The sequence below is a fragment of the Anomaloglossus baeobatrachus genome, chromosome 7, assembly GCF_048569485.1.
Source record: "Anomaloglossus baeobatrachus isolate aAnoBae1 chromosome 7, aAnoBae1.hap1, whole genome shotgun sequence".
Lineage (NCBI taxonomy): Eukaryota > Metazoa > Chordata > Amphibia > Anura > Aromobatidae > Anomaloglossus > Anomaloglossus baeobatrachus.
In genome coordinates, this window is record NC_134359.1 from 127466713 (window position 1) to 127489980 (window position 23268).

Consider the following 23268-nt stretch of genomic DNA (forward strand, 5'->3'; position numbering starts at 1 on the left):
GGAGCAGGAGGAAGAGACTACCCAACCTATCATCCCTCCTAGCAAGATTATTCCGGTGGCCCCTGTCACTCTGGCCCAGATACCGCCCGGGAAGACCTATGTCTCTGAGACTGACAGGCAAAAAGTGTTACACTGGGGTCATGCCTCCAAAACAGCCGGTCATGCAGGCCAGAAGAGAACATGGGGTGCGATTGTACGCCATTACTGGTGGCCATCCCTTCGCACGGACGTCGCTGCTTATGTCTCTGCCTGCTCCTCTTGTGCCAGGAACAAGACGCCCAAACACCTGCCCTATGGCCGTCTTCTGCCTCTGCCTATACCCTCAGTTCCGTGGCAACACATAGCGATGGATTTTATTACGGACTTGCCATTATCCTCCGGACACACAGTCATATGGGTCGTGGTGGACCAGTTCTCCAAAATGGCTCACTTCGTCCCTATGGCCGGACTGCCCTCTGCTCAGGAACTCGCGGAAGCCTATATACATCACATCTTCCGCTTGCATGGCTTTCCATCCCACATCGTGTCCGACAGAGGAACCCAGTTCACCTCCCGCTTCTGGAGGGCGCTCTGCAAGCATCTGGGAGTGACTCTGGACTTTTCTTCTGCTTACCATCCTCAGTCTAATGGCCAAGTGGAGAGGGTCAATCAAATCTTGACATCCTTCTTACGTCACTATGTCAACGCCCATCACGACGACTGGTCCACGCTTCTGCCTTGGGCTGAATTCTCACATAACCACCATATCAGTGAGTCGTCCTCCAAATCTCCCTTCCATGTCGTTTACGGACTTCAGCCCTCCGTTCCATTGCCTATATCCCCTTCTTCGGATGTCCCTGCGGCTGATACTGTAGCCCGTGACTTCGCTACCATTTGGGACTCTGTCAAGGCGTCCCTTGGACGCGCTTCCCAGCGGATGAAGAAACACGCTGACAAGAGGCGTCTGGACCCTCCGTGTTTCTCTCCTGGTGACCTGGTCTGGCTTGCTTCCCAGTACATCCGATTGAAGATACCTTCCTACAAGCTGGGTCCTCGCTACATCGGGCCGTTTAAGGTCCTCAGCAAGATCAATGAGGTCTCCTACAAGCTACAGCTCCCGGCCACGATGAGGATTCCCAACTCTTTCCACGTCTCCCTGCTCAAGCCGGTCGTCCTTGGTCCCTTCTCCGCTGCTGCCTGTCCGGCTCCTCCACCTATTGCCGATGACGACATCTATGCGGTAAGGGATATCGTGGCCATGAAGACCGTTCGAGGTCGTCAGTTCTTCCTGGTGGACTGGGAGGGGTATGGTCCTGAGGATAGGTCCTGGGAGCCCAGGGAGAACGTGGGCACTCCTCTGATCCGTGCCTTCATGTCCCGGTTGCGGGGAGGGGGGCGTGGGGGGGGGGGGTACTGTCACGCTCTCCGGGTCCTTGGCTTCCCTCCCCGGGTCCTCTGCTCCGCTCCCCGGGTCCTCAGCCCCGCTCCCCGGCTCACCTGCCACGCTCCCCGCTCTCCAGCCTCCGGTCCCCGTCCTTCCCAGGCTCCCTGGTCCCCGATCGCGGCGCCCGACGGCTTCCCAGGCCCTGGCCGGCTCCCCTGCGTCCTCTTCTCAGCCTCCTTCCCTGGCTTCTGGCACCCGGGCTGCGCGCATGCGCATTAGGGCGCGCGCGCGGTCACTGACCCTTTCTTAAAGGGCCAGCGTCCATTAACAGGTAATGAGGCTAATCAGGTACAGGGTATAAAGGGGTGTATTGTCCAAGGGGGCGGGGCCTGATCTTCGTGTTCCCTAAGCTAGGAGTCAGGTCTCCTGGTGTTTCAGTGCATGTACTCACCTATCTCTCTTTGTAGAGCCGTGCTTGCCTCGCCATCCAGTCTGCCGTATCCTGAAACCCGAACGCTGTCCTTCTGCCATCCTGACAGTCCGCACCATCTCGGATCCCTGCGGTGACCCGTCATCTTGCTCCCAAGGTTCCGGACCCCGCCTGACATCATCTCGGCTTCCGAACCTGAGCTGCGTCACCCGGACTACCACCCATAACTCCGTGGTCCCAGGGACTTCTCCGCTATTCCCGTGTGCAAGGACTGTTCTGCTGTTTCTAGTGTTCCAGCTGCCGGACTCTTTCCTACCATCTAGGAGTTCGGTCCAGTGGATCCACCTCCTGGGCCTGCCCGTACACCTGGCCGTGACATATATATATATATATATATATATTTATATATATGTATATATATATATATATATATATATATATATATATATATATAGATATATATATATATATAGAGAGAGAGAGAGAGAGAGAGAGAGAGAGAGAGATACAGTACAGATGGTTGGATCCAAAGATCTCAAATTTGGACTTATCAGACCAAAGCACAGATTTCCACTGGTCTAATGTCTATTTCTTGTGTTTTTTAGCCCAAACAAGTCTCTTCTGCTTGTTTCCTGTCCTTAGCAATGGTTTCCTAGCAGCTATTTTACCATGAAGGCCTGCTGCACAAAGTCTCCTCTTAATAGTTGTTCTAGAGATGAGAAGGTGTGTCCAAACTTTTGGTCTGTACTGTATATATACGCACACATTACAGTTCAAAAGTTTGGGGTCACCCAGACAATTTTGTCTTTTCCGTGAAAAGTTATACTTTTATTTATCACATGAGTTGCATAATGAATAGAAAATATAGTTCAGACATTGACGAGGTTGGAAATAATGATTTTTACTTGAAATAATAATTTTCTCCTTCAAACTTTGCTTTCGTCACAGAACGCTCCTTTGCCGTAATTCCAGCTTTGCAGACCTTTGGCATTCTAGCTGTTAATTTGCTGAAGTAATCTGGAGATATTTCACCCCATGCTTCTAGAAGCCCCTTCAACAAGTTGGATTGGCTTGATGGGCACTTTTTGCGTACCATACAGTCAAGCTGCTCCCACAACAGTTCATATGGGTTGAGATCTGGTGAATGGTCTGGCCACTCCATTACAGATAGAATACCAGATCCCTGCTTGTTCCCTAAATAGTTCATGCATAATTTGGAGGTGTGCTTTGGGTCATTGTCCTGTTGTAGGATGAATTGGCTCCAATCAAGCGTTATCCACAGGGTATGGGATAAAGTTGCAAAATGGAGTGATAGCCTTCCTTATTCAAAATCCCTTTTAGATTGTACAAAGCTCCTACTTTACCAGCATCAAAGCAACTCCAGACCATCACCATGCTTGACAGAAGGCGTCAGGCACTTTTCCAGCATCTTTTCAGTAGTTCTGCATCTTACAAATGTTCTTCTGTGTGATCCAAACACCTCAAACTTTGATTCGTCTGTCCATAAAACTTTTTTCCAATCTACCTCTGTCCAATGTCTGTGTCCTTTTGCCCATATTAATCTTTTCCTTTTATTAGCCAGTCTCAGATATTGCTTTTTCTTTGCCACTCTGCCCTGAAGGCCAGCATGCCGGAGTCACTTCTTCACTGTAGACATGTTTACACTAGCATTTTGCGGGTACTATTTATAGACGCTGCCAGTTGATGACCTTTGAGGCATTGATTTCTCAAACTAGAGACTCTAATGTACTTGTCTTGTTGCTCAGTTGTGCAGCTAGGCCTCCCCTTTCTCTTTCTACTTTGGTTAGAGCCTGTTTGTGCTCTTCTCTGAAGGGAGTAGTACACAACATTGTAGGAAATCTTCAGTTTCTTGGCAATTTCTCACATGGAGTATCCTTCATTTCTAAGAACAAGAATAGACTGTCGAGTTTCACATGAAAGTTCTCTTTTTCTGGCCATTTTGAGAGTTTAATGGATCCAACAAAAGTAATGCTCCAGATTCTCAACTAGCTCAAAGAAAGGTCAGTTTTATACCTTCTCTAATCAGCAAAACTGTTTTCAGCTGTGCTAAGATACTTGCACAAGGGTTTTCAAGGAATTTCTAAACATCCATTAGCCTTCTAACACAGGTTGCAAACACAATGTACCATTAGAACACTGGAATGCATTTAAAACCTGATGTTTGTACTGTAGCTAAAATAGTCAGTCATTTACACATTAGCAATGAATATATATATGTATTTCTGTTTAATTTATTGTTAGCTTCATTGAAAAAACATGTGCTTTTCTTTCAAAAATAAGGAAATATCTAGCTGACCCTAAACTTTTGAACTGTAGTGTGTGTGTGTGTGTGTGTGTATATATCTATATCTATCTATCTATCTATCTATATATATATATATATATATATATATATATATATATATATATATATATATATATATACTTGTCTGGTATAGCCTTCCATCTCCATTTTCTGCCTTGGCTCTGTACCATTAAATATTTATTAGCTCTGATGTAGTAGGAACACATTCAGCTGTAATTACGTTCTTCTATCACATTTTATTTAGCGTAGCTAGAAAACCTTCACATGCATACTATTATAATGCTCCATACAAATATATCTCTGCAACAACCCTTATCTCCGGCCCACATGCATCAATCTATGGATCAATATAACAGTACAGGTCAAGCAATACAGCTGAATATACATATAGTAGCAGTTGGCACAAGGACCAAACCTCTTAAGGTGACTCAAAATAGTTTTGAGGTGAGAAAAAGCCTGGAATTAAAGATTTATAAGAGAGCACCATTTTCCAGTTTAGGAAAATAAATTGTATTACTTATCTGGTCCTGAGTTCCGGCATATATTAAAGACCAGAGCAGCATTTACAGTTCCTAGTAGCTATTGGAAAATACAAGAGCAAGTTCCTTATTTATCAGATTTCTGTATAGTGCCTTGTGCAGAGAGTGTTTCATGAAAAAAAAGCATTAAACACTATTCAGTTACTGAACCCATCCTGTATAATGGACTCATTTGGCCCCAAAAATGCATCATGGCAAATTTATCAATATCTTTACATGTTATTTTGGCTTTAAAAAGTCACAAATCATGATACACCCCTTGTTGGCACAAAAATGTGTTGTGTGACTTAGTGCACGACATTTTAAGTGTTAAGATTAATAGATGGGGTTTACCGGTTATGGATATGATCTCTACTTTTTCAACAGATTTATTAAGAATAAACTTAGAAAATTGTTCAAATATTGAGGCAAATCTTAGCCTGAGAATGTGTTGCAGTATTTTGTCTGGCAGTCTTGATGTAATCTGCTCTAACATAGGGGTGAACCGAGGCCTAATAAAAATGCTCCATTGTTTTTTTGATTCTACAGAGCCTACATTAGAATGCTCTACAATGTTCACTTCATTTTCTCTATGGCTTACACCCTAGCATATCTCACAATTTTTTTTCAATCTTTTTATAGCTTGGAAAGTCAACTTCTCCTGGAGTGCGTAAAAAATTCATGATGTGGAGGTTCTAACACATCTTTATAAAGTCTATAGGGAACCTGGCTGCCTACCTCCTGTGCAGTTATTTTTGGACAAGTCAAATTTTATAGACGGGCCAAAAAAAATCATAGACACCTTAGAAAAATGTTGGTGCTGAAAACTATAGCCAACACCGTTTTTTAATTGATATTGTAAAAATATGTTTTGAATGCAAAAAATCCCACATGGTCAGACAGGAATCAGACTGTGCTGTTCTCGGCCCAATCATGCTGGAGGCGTTAGTCACTCACTGTACGCCCCTTTATTATAGTGACCTGCTCCAGTTAGGTGGCCAGTGGCAGATTCAGGGAGATCTCTCTTGGTGTCCTGTGCTTTTTTTTCTGGCTGACAGAGTGATCTGACTGTTAGGTGATGTGCACACAATAAGTATTTAGAGCTGAAGTTCCTGCACCAATTCTGCATCTCTTGGCAGGAAAAACTCTGCTTTAAGGGAACCAATCACCAGGCTTTTTGTATAAAAGCTTAAGCTATTGCTGTACTGGCACTATCAGGCTGATTCTCTACATACCTGTAGTGGTCAGCTCGGATATCTAGGTTTTGAGATCCAAAGAAGTAAAGTTTATAAAATTAGCTGCTTGTTGAGTGACAGTTGCACTAGAGCAGATAATTTATTCATAGTTGACCCCTCCCCCTGTTAGAATTAGCATAATCATTATACAATCGACTTAATTTTTCACTAGGAAGGACCTGTGTGAGGTCATACCCATGTGACCTGGTATCCAGCTTTGTTGGCTGAGGCTCCGCCCCTTCAGGTCACAGGGGTATGACCTCACACAGATCCTGCAATAGACAAAGTGAATCATTTGTATAATACTTATGCTAATTATAAGAGAGGGAGGGGATAACTATGAATATATGATCTGCTCCAGTGCAACTGCCACTCAACAAGCACCTAATTTTTATAAACTTTACTTTTTGGATTTCAAAACCTAAACATCTGAGCTGACCACTAGAAGTATATAGAGAATCAGCCTGATAGTGCCACTATAGCACTGGCTTTATCTTATATACGAAAATCCTGGTTATTGGTTCCATTATAAACAGGCACATTTTTGCCACACTTTTTTTGCATTTATTTACATGTATTTTGGGGCAGCTCTTTTCCCACTCATTAGTATGAGTGAAATCTGCAGTAAAAACACTGAAAGAATTGGCATGCTCAGTGGTGTAACTTGAGTTTGATGGGCCCCAATGCAAAATTTTGACCTGGGCCCCCACTGTACACCCACACTTGGGATACAGGCTAATTATACTGACATTCGGGGTACGGGATAATGACACAGACACTCAGGGTACAGGATAATGATGTTGACACTGGGCTCTTTCCCTCAGCACCTAGCTTTCCCTTGCTCTTAAATACCTCTTTCTATGAGCATTCAACTTTCCTATGTTCTGATATCCATCTTGTCCTCAGCACTCTGCTTTCCATTCCTTTGCTATACATCTTTTGCTTAGGCAAAAACACGCTAATGTGAAACCAGCCTAACGGCAAAAAACGCAAACCGCAAATGACCGGATCCTGCCCTGATTTCAATGCATTTTCAATGGAATCGCGGTAAGATGCGGTTGCATGCAGTTAAGTGCAGCACACACCGGATCCGTTGTTTAGTGTTTTTTACCTAGGTCCCAAGACGCAACATGTTGCGTTTTTGACCTTTGTCAAAAAACTGCATCTCAACGGATCCTGCAGCTTGCAGCTAGAGCTGTAATGTATGTGAATGGGTGCCGGATCCCGCTTTTCAAATGCAGTTGCATCCATCACGAACGGATCCAGTTTGCCCTACAGAGCATACTCTGAAGCTGCCTGGCGTCAACAGAGTCTCAGCTGATCCGCTCATAAAAGCCAGCCACCAGCTGATCAGCTGATCGCTCATAAAAGCCGGCCGCTAGCTGAACAGTCGGCGGTGTGTGTCTATGGGTTGTCTTTTTTTAACCCTTTATTGGAAATTCTTAATGGCTGCGTCAAACTTGGCCTGACCCTAAGAATCTCTGCCTTAATATCAGCTGGTAAAACAAAGCTGGTATTAACCCCTTATTACCCAGCGTGCCACCCATCACCAGAGCCGCTGGAATAGTTGGATACAGAGCCAGAAGATGGCGCTTCTATGAATGCGCCATTTTCTGTGGTGGCTGCGGACTGCACTTTGCAGCGAGGGGGCCAGAGAGCTTGGGCCACCCTGCACTGCGGATTCCAATCCCCAGCTGCCTAGTTGTACCTGGTTTTGTTTTTTTTAATTATTTCCTGAAATAATTAAAAAAAGGGCTTCCCTTTTTTTTTTGTTCCCAGCCGGGTACAAATAGGCAGCTGGGGTTGGGGGCAGCCCGTACCTGCCTGCTGTACCTGGCTAGCATACAAAAATATGGTGAAGGCCACATCATTTTTTTTTACCCCTAACCCTAGGGTTAGAGTTATGTGCTTGATGGGTTTTTTTTTTAATTTTTTAATGAATTTTTTAAAAAAAAAATCGACATGGGCTTTGCCCATCAAGCACCCGAGCATTTTACTGCTTACTCATCCCTACTCCTGACCACACAGCCAGCAGAACAAGTAATCAGATCAGCTGACTCTAGTGTCAGCCAATTACTTGTTCTGTGTACCGTTGCATCCATCACAGAGTGTGCTCGCTGTGAGGTCAGCTGAGTTCGGCCAGCACTGGAGTGAGCTGATCTTAACTCAGCTGACCTCACAGCCAACACACTCTGTGATGGATGCAGCAGTACACAGAACAAGTAATCGGCCGACACTAGAGTCAGCTGATCTGATTACTTGTTCTGCTGGCTATGAGGTCAGGAGTTCAGATCAGCTGACTCCAGTGCCAGTCGTACTCATCTGACCTCACAGCCCGCACATACTGCAATGGATGCAGCGGTACACAGAACAAGTACCGGATGACGCTGGAGTCAGCTGATCTGAACTCAGCTGAACTCCTGATGTGACAGCTCGCACACGCGATCGGCAGCAGCGTATCCATAGCGTGTGCGGGCTGTCACATTAGGAGATCAGCTGACTCCCGATCAGCTGACTCCAGTGCCGGCTGATAAATTCTGTGTCCCGCTGCATCCAGGATCTGGTAAATAACAATTGTGCTTGCATGCATTGGACATTCCATCTGAAGGATCCGGTGATATGCGCCTTGCGTTTTTTTGCCACTAGGCAAAAAGCGCTGATGTGAAACCAGCCTTAGCACTCAGCTTCCCCATGCTCTGTTGTACATCTTTCCCTTAGCATGCAGCTTTTCCATGCTCTGCTAGACATCTTTACCTCAGCACCCAACTTTCCCTTGATATCAGAGCATGGAAAAGCTTGATGCTGAGGAAAAAATGTTTAGCATAGCATGGGAAAGCTGGTTCTCTCACCCAGCTTCCCATCCCATGCTTATTTCTTTGTTGCCCATCCCTGTATATATTTCTCCATCCTGGTTTATTTGTCCACTTCCTTTCATATATTTCCCCATCCTGGGCCCCTCCTGGGTTACATGTATGTATGTATGTATGTATGTATGTATATATATATATATATGTTTATATATATATATATATATATATATATATATATATACACATGCCCATCCTGTTTTTTGTCCCCTTCCTGGTATATATGTTCTCTTCCTTATATATATGTCCCCATCCTAGTTTCTGTCCCCTTCCTGGTATATACAGTATGTCATCCTCCTGTTATAGATGTCCCATTCCTGAGCCTCTGCTGGTATATTTGTCTGCCGCCAAAAGGAAAAAAAAAAAGCAGTATCCTCAACCTCCCCGTCTTCTACGTTGCAGGGCATCCTCTCTGAGCTGCGATGCATTTCAGCTGGATGTGTGTGCGCCCTCCAACACACATCCAGCTGAAGCAAGGCAGGGACTGGGGTCAGTGAACACCCCCACCGCCCTTGGTGATCTACAGCTCATGGAGTGCTTTCCTTTCCCTGCCACGTCCTTGCCACTTTTGCGGCTCTGCGTTGGTGGCAGCAGTGTGATGAGGTTGCAAAGCTGCTGCATACTGAGCCTCGGGATGACGCACCCGTGCCCTGCTCTGCTCCACTGACTTTGCTTCTACCACATGGCTAATTTGCATGTACTGCCCCTGTAGGGCTTTGCATGCAAATTAGTCAAGTGCAGTAGCAGAAGCAATACTACTGGGCGCCTCTGTTACTTCTGTGACTGGTGCTCGGAGAAGAGGGGGGCCCAGTGTGGACATACATTCAGCTGAAGCAGGAGCTGAGATCCACGGGCCCCCGGGCCCGATTGCGGTCTCGACCCCTGTAACCTCGGTCATTCCACCCCAGGGCATGTTGTAGATTTATATCAGCACCAAATCTGCAATGAGAAAATACTGAACGTGTGTATAAAACTTTTGTATTCTCATTCACTTTCCTGGAAACCTTTCAGATTTTGTGACATACCTGCACAGAGAAAACATGACAAATCTGCAACTAACTTTTTGTCAGCCAATCATTTACCAGACACAATATGGATCCACCACCAATGCTTCCTCTGCAGCAGCAATGTGCATACTGTGCAAAGTGCTGTGTGTGGACAGCAAAACATGGGACAATGGTATCTCTGCTGGTAGCAATAAACCACTGAATCAATCAGACTCCAACCAAACCATTAGTAGTAGCAAAAAACCTCTTCCTTCAGGTTCGCACACACTAGCTTATAACTCGGACAAGTGCTATCTAATGTTTTATCTCACAGCCCTCGGACCAATGTTGTATTATGGAGACTAGCGTTTTTTTTCCTCATGCTGAGTTGACATGAGAAAAAAATTGCTGTATAATGAGATTGTTAACGTATATTGGACAGCCTGCACCCATTCAAGTCCATGGGCGTATGCAAAACATCAGACAGAACAAATGACATCTGAATGCAGTCCAATATATGCAGAGACAGGAAATAGAGAAGATGGCGAAATAAATCTCTCCATCTCACCTATGCTCTGATCCTTGAAGAGAATCTGATTACAGTATAGTGATACTCGGCTCTCGTGCGCAGCAGAGATTAAGCAGAGTGTCATTAGTATATCGTATCCGATTCTCTCGCATGAGAGAAATATCAGATGCTATTGTGCCGCCCCCGCGACGGCCGACGGGCTGCTCGGATCCAGATCTGCAGTGGCTGGAGGGGTCTCCAGACCCGAGGCGGGGTCGCGTGGCCACTCAAAATGAAAAAGGGGGTTATTTACAAGGGGTGAACAATAAAGTTTGTGACGCCACCCACGGGTCGTGGTAATGTGGGATACCATCGCTGCTGCGTTTGGGGGAGCGCCTGGGGGCGATGGGATGGCAGCTTGTGATGTTAACCCCTCCGTGGGCAGGGGGAAGGTATCCCGGGGCTCGGTAGTGGGAGAATGGGGACCCATTGGAAGGGGAGGGGTACCACGTACTCACAAAGTCCAGGAATTCTGACACCGACAACGGGTAAACCAAAGTCCTGAATGTCCTGCAGATGTTGTTGGAGCACACTGGGTCCGTGCCCTTTTGGCGTTGTTGGTTGGTCTGAAGCCTTGTCCCTTGGCACTGTGTTTACTTTTTCTGGATCCCTTTTGCCTGAAACTACTCGGGTCCCACTCACCCGTGTGGCTAACGGTTTTGGGAAGTCTTATCCCCCTCGTTGCGCTAGTACCCCGATTTTGGAGTGGGTGGAGAACGGCTCGTGAAGACTCTGTCCTCGTTGGGTAAATTACTGGGCTGCGTTAAGCTACTTCCAAGCCTAGGATCCGCGTACCCAGTCGTGCCCTGGCCTCTGCCCGGTTGTAGCACAAGGCCGTCGAACTGCCCTCTGTGGCAGTACCATGCCCCTTGCCACTACTCCCTGTGACCGGGGTTCCAGCTCCCTCCAGGCCAGGCCAACATCCGGCACCTGAGACGGGTACAGGAGCCCAGCTCCACAGTGTGACCTTTCACTGTCACTGCTGCACTCGAACCGACTACTGACTGCTCACGGACACTTCTGGCCCTCCTTCTACCATACCTCCATCTGGGCGGCCCTATTCCCCTCAGGCTGCCCAATGGGTGTCTGGTGGGTGTGGTGCAGAGTGTTGCTCAGGATTTGTGTATACCTATTCTTAGCAACACCAAAGGGACAGGACCCGTAACCAAGGAGGAGCTGGTACCATGCAAAAGGGCAGATTGCACATCACCCTTGTGACGACCTGATAGGCCATCACATCACACTATACATTACTTTGAGCAAACCCTCACTCCGACAACTAGTATTAGGTCTCATACACACACACACATACACTTTCACACTCTCTGCCCTGATTTGACAGAGGGGTGTGTGTGACTCTGCTTCACACTTGATGCACATGGAGTTGATCACCCCTAGCACCCTAACTCTGTAAGTTTCTGTCCAACATGCAGCTCTTGCTGCTTCTGTTTGTGTGTGGAGATTGGACCCAGGCGATGGGAAGGACAGAGGCTCAGAGATGAGTGGGGAAAAAAAGGCCGGGTAAGAGGAGGCTCAGGCTGAGCAGGGATTGGTCTAAATTGGACCCCTATTCTTGTTTGTAAACCTCTTGTTGGGGAAGGAGTGATAAGGCATAATACGCACTATCAAGACATGGAGCCTGTACATCAGCACACGCGGTCCGATAAACCTCACTTTTTTGATTTGATATATATATTTTTGTGATCTATATTTTTATTTGATCTCTTTGGTATGTGACGCCATTAATGACCATTTGTTACAATATTTTTCATTGATTTTATATAGTTGTAAGGATAACTTAAACTATTGCTGCTCTCTTTCCTCTTTAATTACCTCACTAAAAGAGTGTCAAGCTCTATTTATCTATTGAAGTTCTGTGATCATGAAATCAATGTGCTTCAATGCTCTGGATTAATGTACCAGCAGTGTGCATCTTCAGTTGTGTTATTTGTGAGCTGGAATATTGTTTTTCCTTTGTGATTTAAGAGGTTTCACCTGCATATTTTTTCATTGCTGAACCTGGTTTTCATAGAAAAACATGGCAACAATAGGATGTCAGCTCAGCCTTTTTTAGCCTCTATAGGAGCAATCACCGTTTTGCTCATAGTTCCTTAATGGTACTCTTTAAAGACGTTGTCTGTTCATATGTTACCTTTTTCCTGGAATAGGTTTTGAATATCGGATCGGTGACACCCGCCGCCTGCACCATTCAACTGTTTTGCTCATCGATATGAGCGAATCTGCAGAGCTCAGTTCCATTCAATGTGAAGTGCCACTGCCTGGTCATGTTTCCCCAAAAATAAAACCCAGTCATATTTTTTTTGCCCTGAAAAATGCACTATGGTTTATTTTCAGGATAGGGCTTATTCCTGGGCAAAAACAATTGGGGGAAGTTTACTCCCCAAAAATGCAGACCCCCGTCCCAGGACACTCATACTTACCAGAACTCGGGCATCTGCATTGCTCCCAGGTCCTCCTGCAATCTTTGACCGGTGCTCCAAGCAGGTATGCTCCACGCGGTTTTCTCCTGCTTCTGGCCGACACTCACTTACATCAGATTGCATACAAACTCATATACACACATCAGATCACACACACAGCAGATCGCACACACACACAAACACACACACTCACCACATCCGGCAACACCATTTGCTTCCAGCTGGCAGAGGATCTCGGGACGCAGTGCAGTGGAGCGCGAGGACCTGCAGTAGAATGCATAGAGGACCTGCGGTGGAACGCATTTATGTGTTCCACATTAGGTTCCCCATGCATTCCACCGCAGGTCCTCGTGCTCCACTGCACTGCACCTCAGGTTCCCCTGCTGGCCAGAAGCAATTGGTATTGCTGGATGTAGGGAATGTGTGTGTGATTTGATGTGTGATTGTGTGCGCATGTTCAGCTTTCCTCCATCTTCCACTCTGTACATACACTATGTTTGTCATTACTATGATGTAATCAAACAATACCTTTAAGGTATGGTAAAATAAAAATGACTTTCAATTTGACAGTGTTTTAAATCACAGAGAAGAACCTTATCAAAATTTTCCCAGAGGACTAACAGACTGATGACAAATAGCTTTTTCTTTTTTTTTCAATAGTCCATCAAATGTCATCTAAATCTAAGGCTGGCGTCACACGGTACGATCTATCGTGCGATCACACGAGCGATCGTACCCGCCCCCGTCGTTTGTGCGTCACGGGCACATAGTTGTCATTATCCCCCTGTCACACACACTTACCTCCCAGACGACCTCGCTGTGGGCGGCAAACATCCTCTTCCTGAAGGGGGAGTGATGTTCGGCGTCACTGCAACTTCACACAGCGGCCGCCCAATAGAAGCGGAGGGGCGGAGATGAGTGGGACGTAACATCCCGCCCACCTCCTTCCTTCCATATTGCCTGCGGGACGCAGGTAAGCTGTGTTCATCGTTCCTGGGCTGTCACACAGAGCGATGTGTGCTGCCTCGGGAACGATGAACAACCGGAGTACAGAAGGAGGACCGACATTTTGAAAATGAACGACGTGTCAACCAGCAAAGATAAGGTGAGTATTTTTGCTCGTTCACAGTCGTTCAGAGGTGTCACACGGTACGACATCTCTAACGATGGCGGATGTGCGTCACGAATTCCATGACCCCGCTGACATATTGCACGATATATCGTACCGTGTGACGCCGGCATAAGAGAACGAGTTTGTACCTCTGTTAATTTTGGAGAAAATTGCGACAATTTCTGTTTTGACAGCTCCTACTGAGGTCATTTGATGCATTATTTCTTACTTTTTTCTAATTTTCCAACAGTTTTCCAACCTCTGGTAGTACATGACTGTGTATACTTTTGATTTGACACATGTTAGGAAAATTGATTAATGTATGACTCACCATTTCTGCTATGGGTAATAACAAAGATCCCAGGCTTGTTGAGCTCCTAATAAAGCATTAAAAAACAATTTTACAATGTTCTACTAGCGCAAACAACTACAAAAAAGAATATTTTTACTGCCCATGGATGTCAACATATTGGCCAAGATACTGATTCTTACCTTGAATAACGTTATTTGTAGCATAATTCACACCAACCAATCTGGTTTATGCCTGTGAGGTCTACTGCTGTTAAAGCACCACTCCACAGTTATTTTCTTCAGCATTGGAGTGGTGTTTTTATTCTAAGGTCCCCGTCCCTACTTTTATACTTACACTCCAGCATCTTTACCTATTACCAGTGTCTCGCTGATCCAGCTGCACCATCTTATGACTGGAACTTCTGACTGACTCTCAATGCAAGTCTATGAGAGCCAAAACGAGGCTCCCATAGACTTGGATTAAAAGGCGACCTACAATTGGTTCAATGAAACTCCATTGTGGCAGGTCACAAACTCCAGAAAATCGACCAGAGCGACGCGGATAGCAAATGAAGATGGCAACAGCTGAGTTTAAAGGCCGCTTTACATGCTGCGATCTCGCTAGCGAGATCGCTAGCGTGCGTAACTGCCCCCATAGTTTGTGCGGCACGGGCATATCGCTGCCAGTAGCGCACAAAATTGCACGGATCCGTCATATTACTTACCTGCTTAGCGACCTCGCTGTGACCGGCGAACAGCCTCCTTTCTAAGGGGGCGGCTCGTTCGGCATCACAGCGATGTCACTAAGCAGCCTCCCTATCAAAGCAGAGGGACGGAGATGAGCGGGACGTAACATCCCGCCCACCTCCTTCCTTCCTCATTGCTGGCAGGACGCAGGTAAGGTGAGGTTCCTCGTTCTTGCGGTGTCACACATAGCGATGTGTGCTGCCTCAGAAATGACGAACAACATCGTAACTGCAGCAGCAACGATAATTGAGATTAGGAGGGGGATGTCACCGATTAGCGATTTTGAACGTTTTTGCAATGATTCAAAATCGCTAATAGGTGTCACACGCAACGACATTGCTAACGCGGCCGGATGTGCGTCACAAAATCCGTGACCCCAACGACATCGCTTTAGCGATGTCGTAGCGTGTAAAGCGGCCTTAAGAGTATGATCAGGGAACTTAAATATAAAGCACCACTCCAGTGGTAAAATTAAAAAAAAAAAACAAGTGGGATTGGTGTGTTAACATATGTGGGGTTTATTTAAATAAATACTTAGAGATGCCTCACGAGGTGATTGGGAGTAAAGCTCACCCACCTACCAGTATTACTGGTCAGTATTTGACGATTGGATCCTGAATTAGGGAGTTACCACATTGTATACATATATTTGTATGTTTGAGTCTTGTTGTGGGTTTGGTGGGCTTATAACGTCCTTACCCACAAAGTTTATATTTTACCCGTTATATGGGGCTTTTTATGTGTTTTTAACCCTCATCCATATTGTTATACATTATTATTTTTTGTAATACGGCTTTCACAATATTCTGTCTGATTAAATTCATTATTGTGTACTCTCTTCTTATACACAATGTGCTTTCTAATTGTCTAATGGCTATGAAACTGTGTTCATGTGTGGCCAGACTCAGTTAGTAGTGTGCACATGCAGACACCTGTGCTAAGCTCAGGCAGCACTTTATCTTAGCAGGCCAGCAATGGCAATCAAAAGGAGAAAAACTCTCCAAAACACAAATTGAGTCAGTGACCACACTAAAGGCCGCTTTACACGCTACGACATCACTAAAGCGATGTCGTTGGGGTCACGGATTTTGTCACGCACATCCGGCCGCGTTAGCGATGTCGTTGCGTGTGACACCTATTAGCGATTTTGAATCGTTGCAAAAATGTTCAAAATCGCTAATCGGTGACATCCGCACCTAATCGCAATTATCGTTGCTACTGCAGTTACGAAGTGGTTCTTCGTTTCTGCAGCAGCACACATCGCTACGTGTGACACCGCAGGAACGAGGAACCTCACCTTACCTGCGTCCCACCAGCAATCAGAAAGGAAGGAGGTGGGCGGGATGTTCGTCCCACTCATCTCTGCCCCTCCGCTTCTATTGGGCGGCTTAGTGACGTTGATGTGACGCCGAACAAACCGCCCCCTTAGAAAGGAGGCAGTTCGCCGGTCACAGCGACGTCGCTAGGCAGGTAAGTATGTGTGACGGGTCCGCGCGATTTTGTGCGCCACGGGCAGCGATATGCCCATGCTGCACTAATGATGGGGGCGGGTACACACGCTAGCGATCTTGCTAGCGAGATCGCAGCGTGTAAAGGGGCCTTAAGGATGCTCCAAAGCTCCATCATTTGCATTTTAGCTAAAACCAATTTTCTCAGGCACTGTATCATTAAAATATACAGTTATAATATGATTATTATACAGGCAAAGTCCCCTATATCACTGTAGTTTAATTTATATTTTAGGGATATAAACTCCCCTCAAACCCCGACCGGCAGTACCATATTCAAGCAAAATGCCATCACTTTATGTCTCACTGAGTCAATGAGTGTTGTTTTGTCTAGAAGTTGCCTAGAAATTGTACAACTGTGTGCAGAATTATTAGGCAAATGAGTATTTTGATCACTTGATACTTTTGATATATGTTATCCTACTTCAAGCTGTATAGGCTTAAGAGCCAACTACCAGTTAAGTAAATCAGGTGATGTGCATCTCTGTAATGAGGAGGGGTGTAGTGTAATGACATCAACACCCTATATAAGGTGTGCTTAATTATTAGGCAACTTCCTTTCCTTTGGCAAAATGGGTCAGAAGAGAGATTTGACAGGCTCTGAAAAGTCCAAAATTGTGAGATGTCTTGCAGAGAGATGAAGCAGTCATGAAATTGCCAAACTTTTGAAGTGTGATCACCGAACAATCAAGCGTTTCATGGCAAATAGCCAACAGGGTCGCAAGAAGCATGTTGGGCAAAAAAGGCGCAAGATAACTGCCCATGAATTGAGGAAAATCAAGCGTGAAGCTGCCAAGATGCCATTTGCCACCAGTTTGGCCATATTTCAGAGCTGCAACGTTACTGGAGTATCAAAAAACACAATGTGTGCCATACTCAGGGACATGGCCAAGGTAAGGAAGGCTGAAAAACGTCCACCTTTGAACAAGAAACATAAGATAAAATGTCAAGACTGGGCCAAGAAATATCTGAAGACTGATTTTTCAAAGGTTTTGTAGACTGATGAAATGAGAGTGACTCTTGATGGGCCAGATGAATGGTCCAGAGGCTGGATCAGTAAAGGACAGAGAGCTCCACTCAAACTCAGACGCCAGCAAGGTGGAGGTGGGGTACTGGTATGGGCTGGTATCAGTAAAGATGAACTTTTGGGACCTTTTCGGGTTGAGGATGGAGTGAAGCTCAACTCCTAGACCTACTGCCAGTTTCTGGATGACAACTTCTTCAAGCAGTGGTACAGGAAAAAAGTCAGTATCGTTCAAGAAAAACATGATTTTCATGCAGGACAATGCTTCATCAGATGCATCCATCTGCTCCACAGCGTAGCTGGCCAGTAAAGGTCTAAAAGATGATAAAATAATGACATGGCCCCCTTGTTCACCTAATCTGAACCCCATAGAGAACCTGCGGTCCCTCATAAAATGTAAGATCTACAGGGAGGGAAAACAGAACACCTCTCAGAACAGTGTCTGGGGGGCTGTGGTGGCTGCTGCATGCAATGTTGATCGTAAACAGATCAAGCAACTGACAGAATCTATGGATAGTAGGCTGTTGAGTGTCATCATAAAGAAAGGTGGCAATATTGGTCACTAATTTATTTGGGTTTTGTTTTTATATGTCAGAAATATTTATTTCTAAATTTTGTGCAGTTATATTGGTTTTCCTGGGGAAAATAAACAAGTGAGATGGGAATATATTTGGTTTTTATTAAGTTGCCTAATAATTCTGCACAGTAATAGTTACCTGCACAAACAGATATCCTCCTAAGATAGCCAAATCTAAAAAAAAACACTCCAACTTCCAAAAATATTAAGCTCTGATATTTCTGAGTCTTTTGGGTTGATTGAGAACATAGTTGTTGATCAATAATAAAAAAAAATCCTCTAAAATACAACTTGCCCAATAATTCTGCACACGATGTATACAGTGCTGGCCAAAAGTATTTGCACCCCTGCAATTCTGTCAGATAATACTCAGTTTCTTCTTGAAAATGATTGCAATCACAAATTCTTTGTTATTATCATCTTCATTTATTTTGCTTGCAATGAAAAAACACAAAAGAGAATGAAACAAAAATCAAATCATTGATCATTTCACACAAAACTCCAAAAATGGGCCAGACAAAAGTATTGGCACCTTTAGCCTAATACTTGGTTGCACAACCTTTAGCCAAAATAACTGCGAACAACCACTTTCGGTAACCATCAATGAGTTTCTTACAATGCTCTGCTGGAATTTTAGACCATTCTTCTTTGGCAAACTGCTCCAGGTTCCTGAGATTTGAAGGGTGCCTTCTCCAAACTGCCATTTTGAGATCTCTCCACAGGTGTTCTATGGGGTTCAGGTCTGGACTCATTGCTGGCCACTTTAGTAGTCCCCAGTGCTTTCTATCAAACCATTTTCTAGTGCTTTTTGAAGTGTGTTTTGAGTCATTGTCCTGCTGGAAGACCCATGACCTCTGAGGAAGACCCAGCTTTCTCACACTGGGCCCTACATTATGCTGCAAAATTTGTTGGTAGTCTTACTTCATAATGCCATGCACACAGTCAAGCAGTCCAGTGCCAGAGGCAGCAAAGCAACCCCAAAACATCAGGGAACCTCCGCCATCTTTGATGGTAGGGACCGTGTTCTTTTCTTCAAATGCCTTTTTTTTTTCCTGTAAACTCTATGTTGATGGCTTTTCCCAAAAAGTTCTACTTTTGTCTCATCTGACCCGAGAACATTCTTCCAAACCGTTTTATGCTTTCTCAGGTAAGTTTTGGCAAACTCCAGCCTGGCTTTTTTATGTCTCGGGGTAAGAAGTGGGGTCTTCCTGGGTATCCTACCATACAGTCCCTTTTCATTCAGACGCCGACGGATAGTACAAGTTGACACTGTTGTACCCTCGGACTGCAGGGCAGCTTGAACTTGTTTGGATGTTAGTCGAGGTTCTTTATCCACCATCCGCACAATCTTGCATTGAAATCTCTCGTCAATTTTTCTTTTCCTTCCACATCTAGGAAGGTTAGCCACAGTGCCATGGGCTTTAAACTTCTTGATGCTACTGCACACCGTAGACACAGGAACTTACAGGTCTTTGGAGATGGACTTGTAGCCTTGAGATTGCTCATGCTTCTTCACAATTTGGATTCTCAAGTCCTCAGACAGTTCTTTGGTCTTCTTTCTTTTCTCCATGCTCAATGTGGTACACACAGGGACACAAGACAGAGGTTGAGTCAACTTTAATCCATGTCAACTGGCTGCAAGTGTGATTTAGGTGTTAGGTGCCACAGGTAAGTTACAGGTGCTGTTAATTACACAAATTAGAGGCATCACATGATTTTTCAAACAGTGCCAAATATTTTGTCCACCCCCTTTTTATGTTTGGTGTGGAATTATATCCAATTTGGCTTTATGGCAATTTTTTTTTTTCATTGAAGACAAATTAAATGAAGGTAATAATACCAAAGAATTTGTGATTGCAATCATTTTCAAGAACAAGCTGAGTATTTTCTGACAGAATTGCAGGGGTGCCAATACTTTTGGCCAGCACTGTACATTGAAATTGTGTGTAGAATACCCTTGAGGAATAGCTTACAAACCAAGATATTATTGTTGGAGAGGGATTCTAACTTTTATGTACAGTATTTTTTATTAGTAGTTTACTAGGCAGCATGATTCCTTTTTTCAGAGAGAAATGTTATTAAATGGGTTATTTGACCTTAGGCTACAAGTCTGCAGTTACTTTATGTGACTGCATACTTGTGAATACTCACAGCGTGCAGGTAATAGGCAATCATGTGACCACAAGTATGCAAATTGCTCAATCCTGGCCACATTTTGACTACATTGTATTAGACCTTGCTCAATACACTTGCATTGAGCATGGCTGTGCCAATCTAGATGGCAAGTATAAAGGCCCCGTCACACACAGAGATAAATCTTTGGCAGATCTGTGGTTGCAGTGAAATCATGGACATATTGTTCGATTTGTACACAGCCACAAACCTGGCACTGATTGTCCACAATTTCACTGCAACCACAAATCTGCCACAGATTTATCTCTGTATGTGACAGGGCCTTAAGTCATATACTTGTGGTCACGCTCACGCCGCTCCCAGTGCTTGCACTGGAGAATCCTCACAGCATATAGTGCAATCTACCTTCTTGTTTTGCCCTGCAATGATCTATCCCAGTTCAGAGTGATCATGGGCTGCTCCTGTCAGCAATTTTCTTTTTTCTAATGATGTCACTTTGGCAGAGCATTGCCATCTCTTTTAATCTGCTTTGTTGAGAGGGTGTCACTGGTGGTGTCATGCTGATTGATGGTTGACTAAGTGAAGGGACAAGCAGTCAATCACCATGGCATAGACAGAGTAGTCTAGTAGAGAAGGCACATGAGTAGACATGAGCCACCCCCTTAGAGTTCAAGTTCAGTTCGATTCATTGAACGGAGGCTCCATTCGGCGGACGTTCGGCAAACCCCTTTGAGCCCCATTGAAAACAATGGCAGGCAAATACAAACACATAAAAACACATTATCATTGTACACATACAGTTATTAAACATTGCCATAACACTTACAGGTCCCCGCGACGCGTCCTGCACTTTGTCTCCTGCCACTTTTCCTTCCAATAATTGCTGCGTCCTCCCAGTAACCAGCACTGATAATAGGACCTTCCGTGACATCAAAATGTGACCAGTCACGTGTGTATTATCTCATTGGCTACAGACTGGTCACATGGCTAGACGTCATGCTAGGTCCTGTCAGTGCATCTCTCCGGTACGTGGTGCTCATTTGTGCATCTCCGTAGCCTCTGCTTACTCTCACTGAGTGATTAGACTGCACAGGGAGCAGCAGTGTCTTCCTCCCATGCAGTGCTGTCTGATGTAGCAGATCTGCATGGGTTGAAGGAGAAAGAAGACAGAAGACCAGGATCGTGGAGGGATGAGAGGGAGTAATAAACATGGAGTCTCCAAGTGTGTCTGTGTAGTTATTTCTATTAAAGTATTTTTTCTCTGTGTGTTGTCTGTTTTTTTAACCCTTTATTGGACATTCTTATTGGCCGGGTCAAACTTGCCTGACATTAAGAATCTCTGGCTTAATACTAGCTAGTAAAACAAAGCTAGTATTAACCCATTATTACCCAGCAAGCCCCCCGGCTTCAGGGCTGCTGGAAGAGTTGGGTACAGCGCCAGATGATGGCGCTTCTATAAAAGCGCCATTTTCTGAGGCGGTTATGGACTGCAATTCGCAGCAGAGGGGCCCAGAAAGCTCGGGCCAACCTGTGCTACGGATTCCAATCCCCAGCTGCCTAGTTGTACCTGGCTGGACACAAAAATGGGGCGAAGCCCAAGTCGATTTTTTTTTAATTATTTCATGAAATTCATGAAATAATTAAAAAAAGGGCTCCCCTATTATTTAGTTCCCAGCCGGGTACAAATAGGCAGCTGGGGGTTGGGGGCAGCCGTACCTACCTGCTGTACCTGGCTAGCATACAAAAATATGGCGAAGCCCACATCATTTTTTTGGGGGGCAAAAAAACTGCTGAATACAGTCCTGGATAGAGTATACTGAGCCTTGTAGTTCTACAGCTGCTGTCTGCTCTCCTGCATACACTAGTGAATGGAGCATGCTGAGCCTTGTAGTTCTGCAGCTGCTGTCTGCTCTCCTGCATACACTAGTGAATTGAGCATGCTGAGCCTTTAGTTCTGCAGCTGCTGTCTGCTCTCCTCCATACAGACAGACAGCAGACGCCAGCTGCAGAACTACAAGGCTCAGCATACTCCATCCAGGACTGTATGCAGGAGTTTTTTGCCCCCCCAAAAAATTACGTGGGCTTCGCCATGTTTTGTATGCTAGCCAGGTACAGCAGGCTTCCCCCAACCCCTAGCTGCCTATTTGTACCCGGCTGGGAACCAAAAATATATATTTCATGAATTTCATGAAATAATTTTTTAAAAAAATGACGTGGGCTTCGCCCAATTTTTGTGTCCAGCCAGGTACAACTAGGCAGCTTGGGATTGGAATCCGCAGCGCAGGGTGCCCAAGCTTTCTAGGCACCCCTGCTGCGCGTTGCAGTCCACAGCTGTCCCAGAAAATGGCGCTTTCATAGAAGCGCTATCTTCTGGCACGGTATCCAAATCTTTCAGCTGCCCTGGTAACGGGTGGCTCGCTGGGTAATAATGGGGTTAGAGATAGCTGTATATTATCAACTGGCCCTAAGCCCGAAATTCATGGTGTCAAGCCAATATTAGACATGGCCACCATGAATTTCTAGTACAGATAAAAAAAACACAACCCACAGAAAAATATTTTTATTAGAAATAAAACACAACACAATTAGTGACTCCATCTTTATTGAAATAAATCAAACCGGAGGGGCGGAGATGAGTGGGACGTAACATCCCGCCCACCTCCTTCCTTCCGCATTGTGGCCGGAGGCAGGTAAGGAGACGTTCCTCCCTCCTGCGGTATCACACACAGCGATGTGTGCTGCCGCATGAGCGATGAACAACATGGATAAACAACCCTTACCGATTTTTGAGTTTGGGACGACCTCTCCATGGTGAACGATTTTCACCATTTTTGAGGTCGCTTAAGGACGCTGGTAAGTGTCACACGCTGCGATATCGTTAATGACGCCGGATGTGCGTCACTAACAACGTGACCCCGACGATAAAACAATTAACGATATCGTAGCTTGTAAAGCCCCCTTAAGTCTCTGATAACCCTTTTACCACAAAACTCTACATTGTCTGTACATTTCAGGCCCTAAACATAGGTTTAGATATTGTAAGGTATAACACATACACAAATCATACATAATCCATAAGTTATTGTTATTCTTTGTTTGATCTGGGTAATTGAGTGATAATTGTTGGTGCGTATGAAAATGTA

General features: G+C 45.0%; 1 protein-coding gene across 5 annotated transcripts in view; it reads left to right on the forward strand.

The window, feature by feature from the left end:
- The window catches only part of PARD3B (par-3 family cell polarity regulator beta), a 1965757-nt gene that overhangs the window by 1010881 nt on the left and 931608 nt on the right, over positions 1 to 23268 (forward strand). The window lies entirely within an intron of this gene.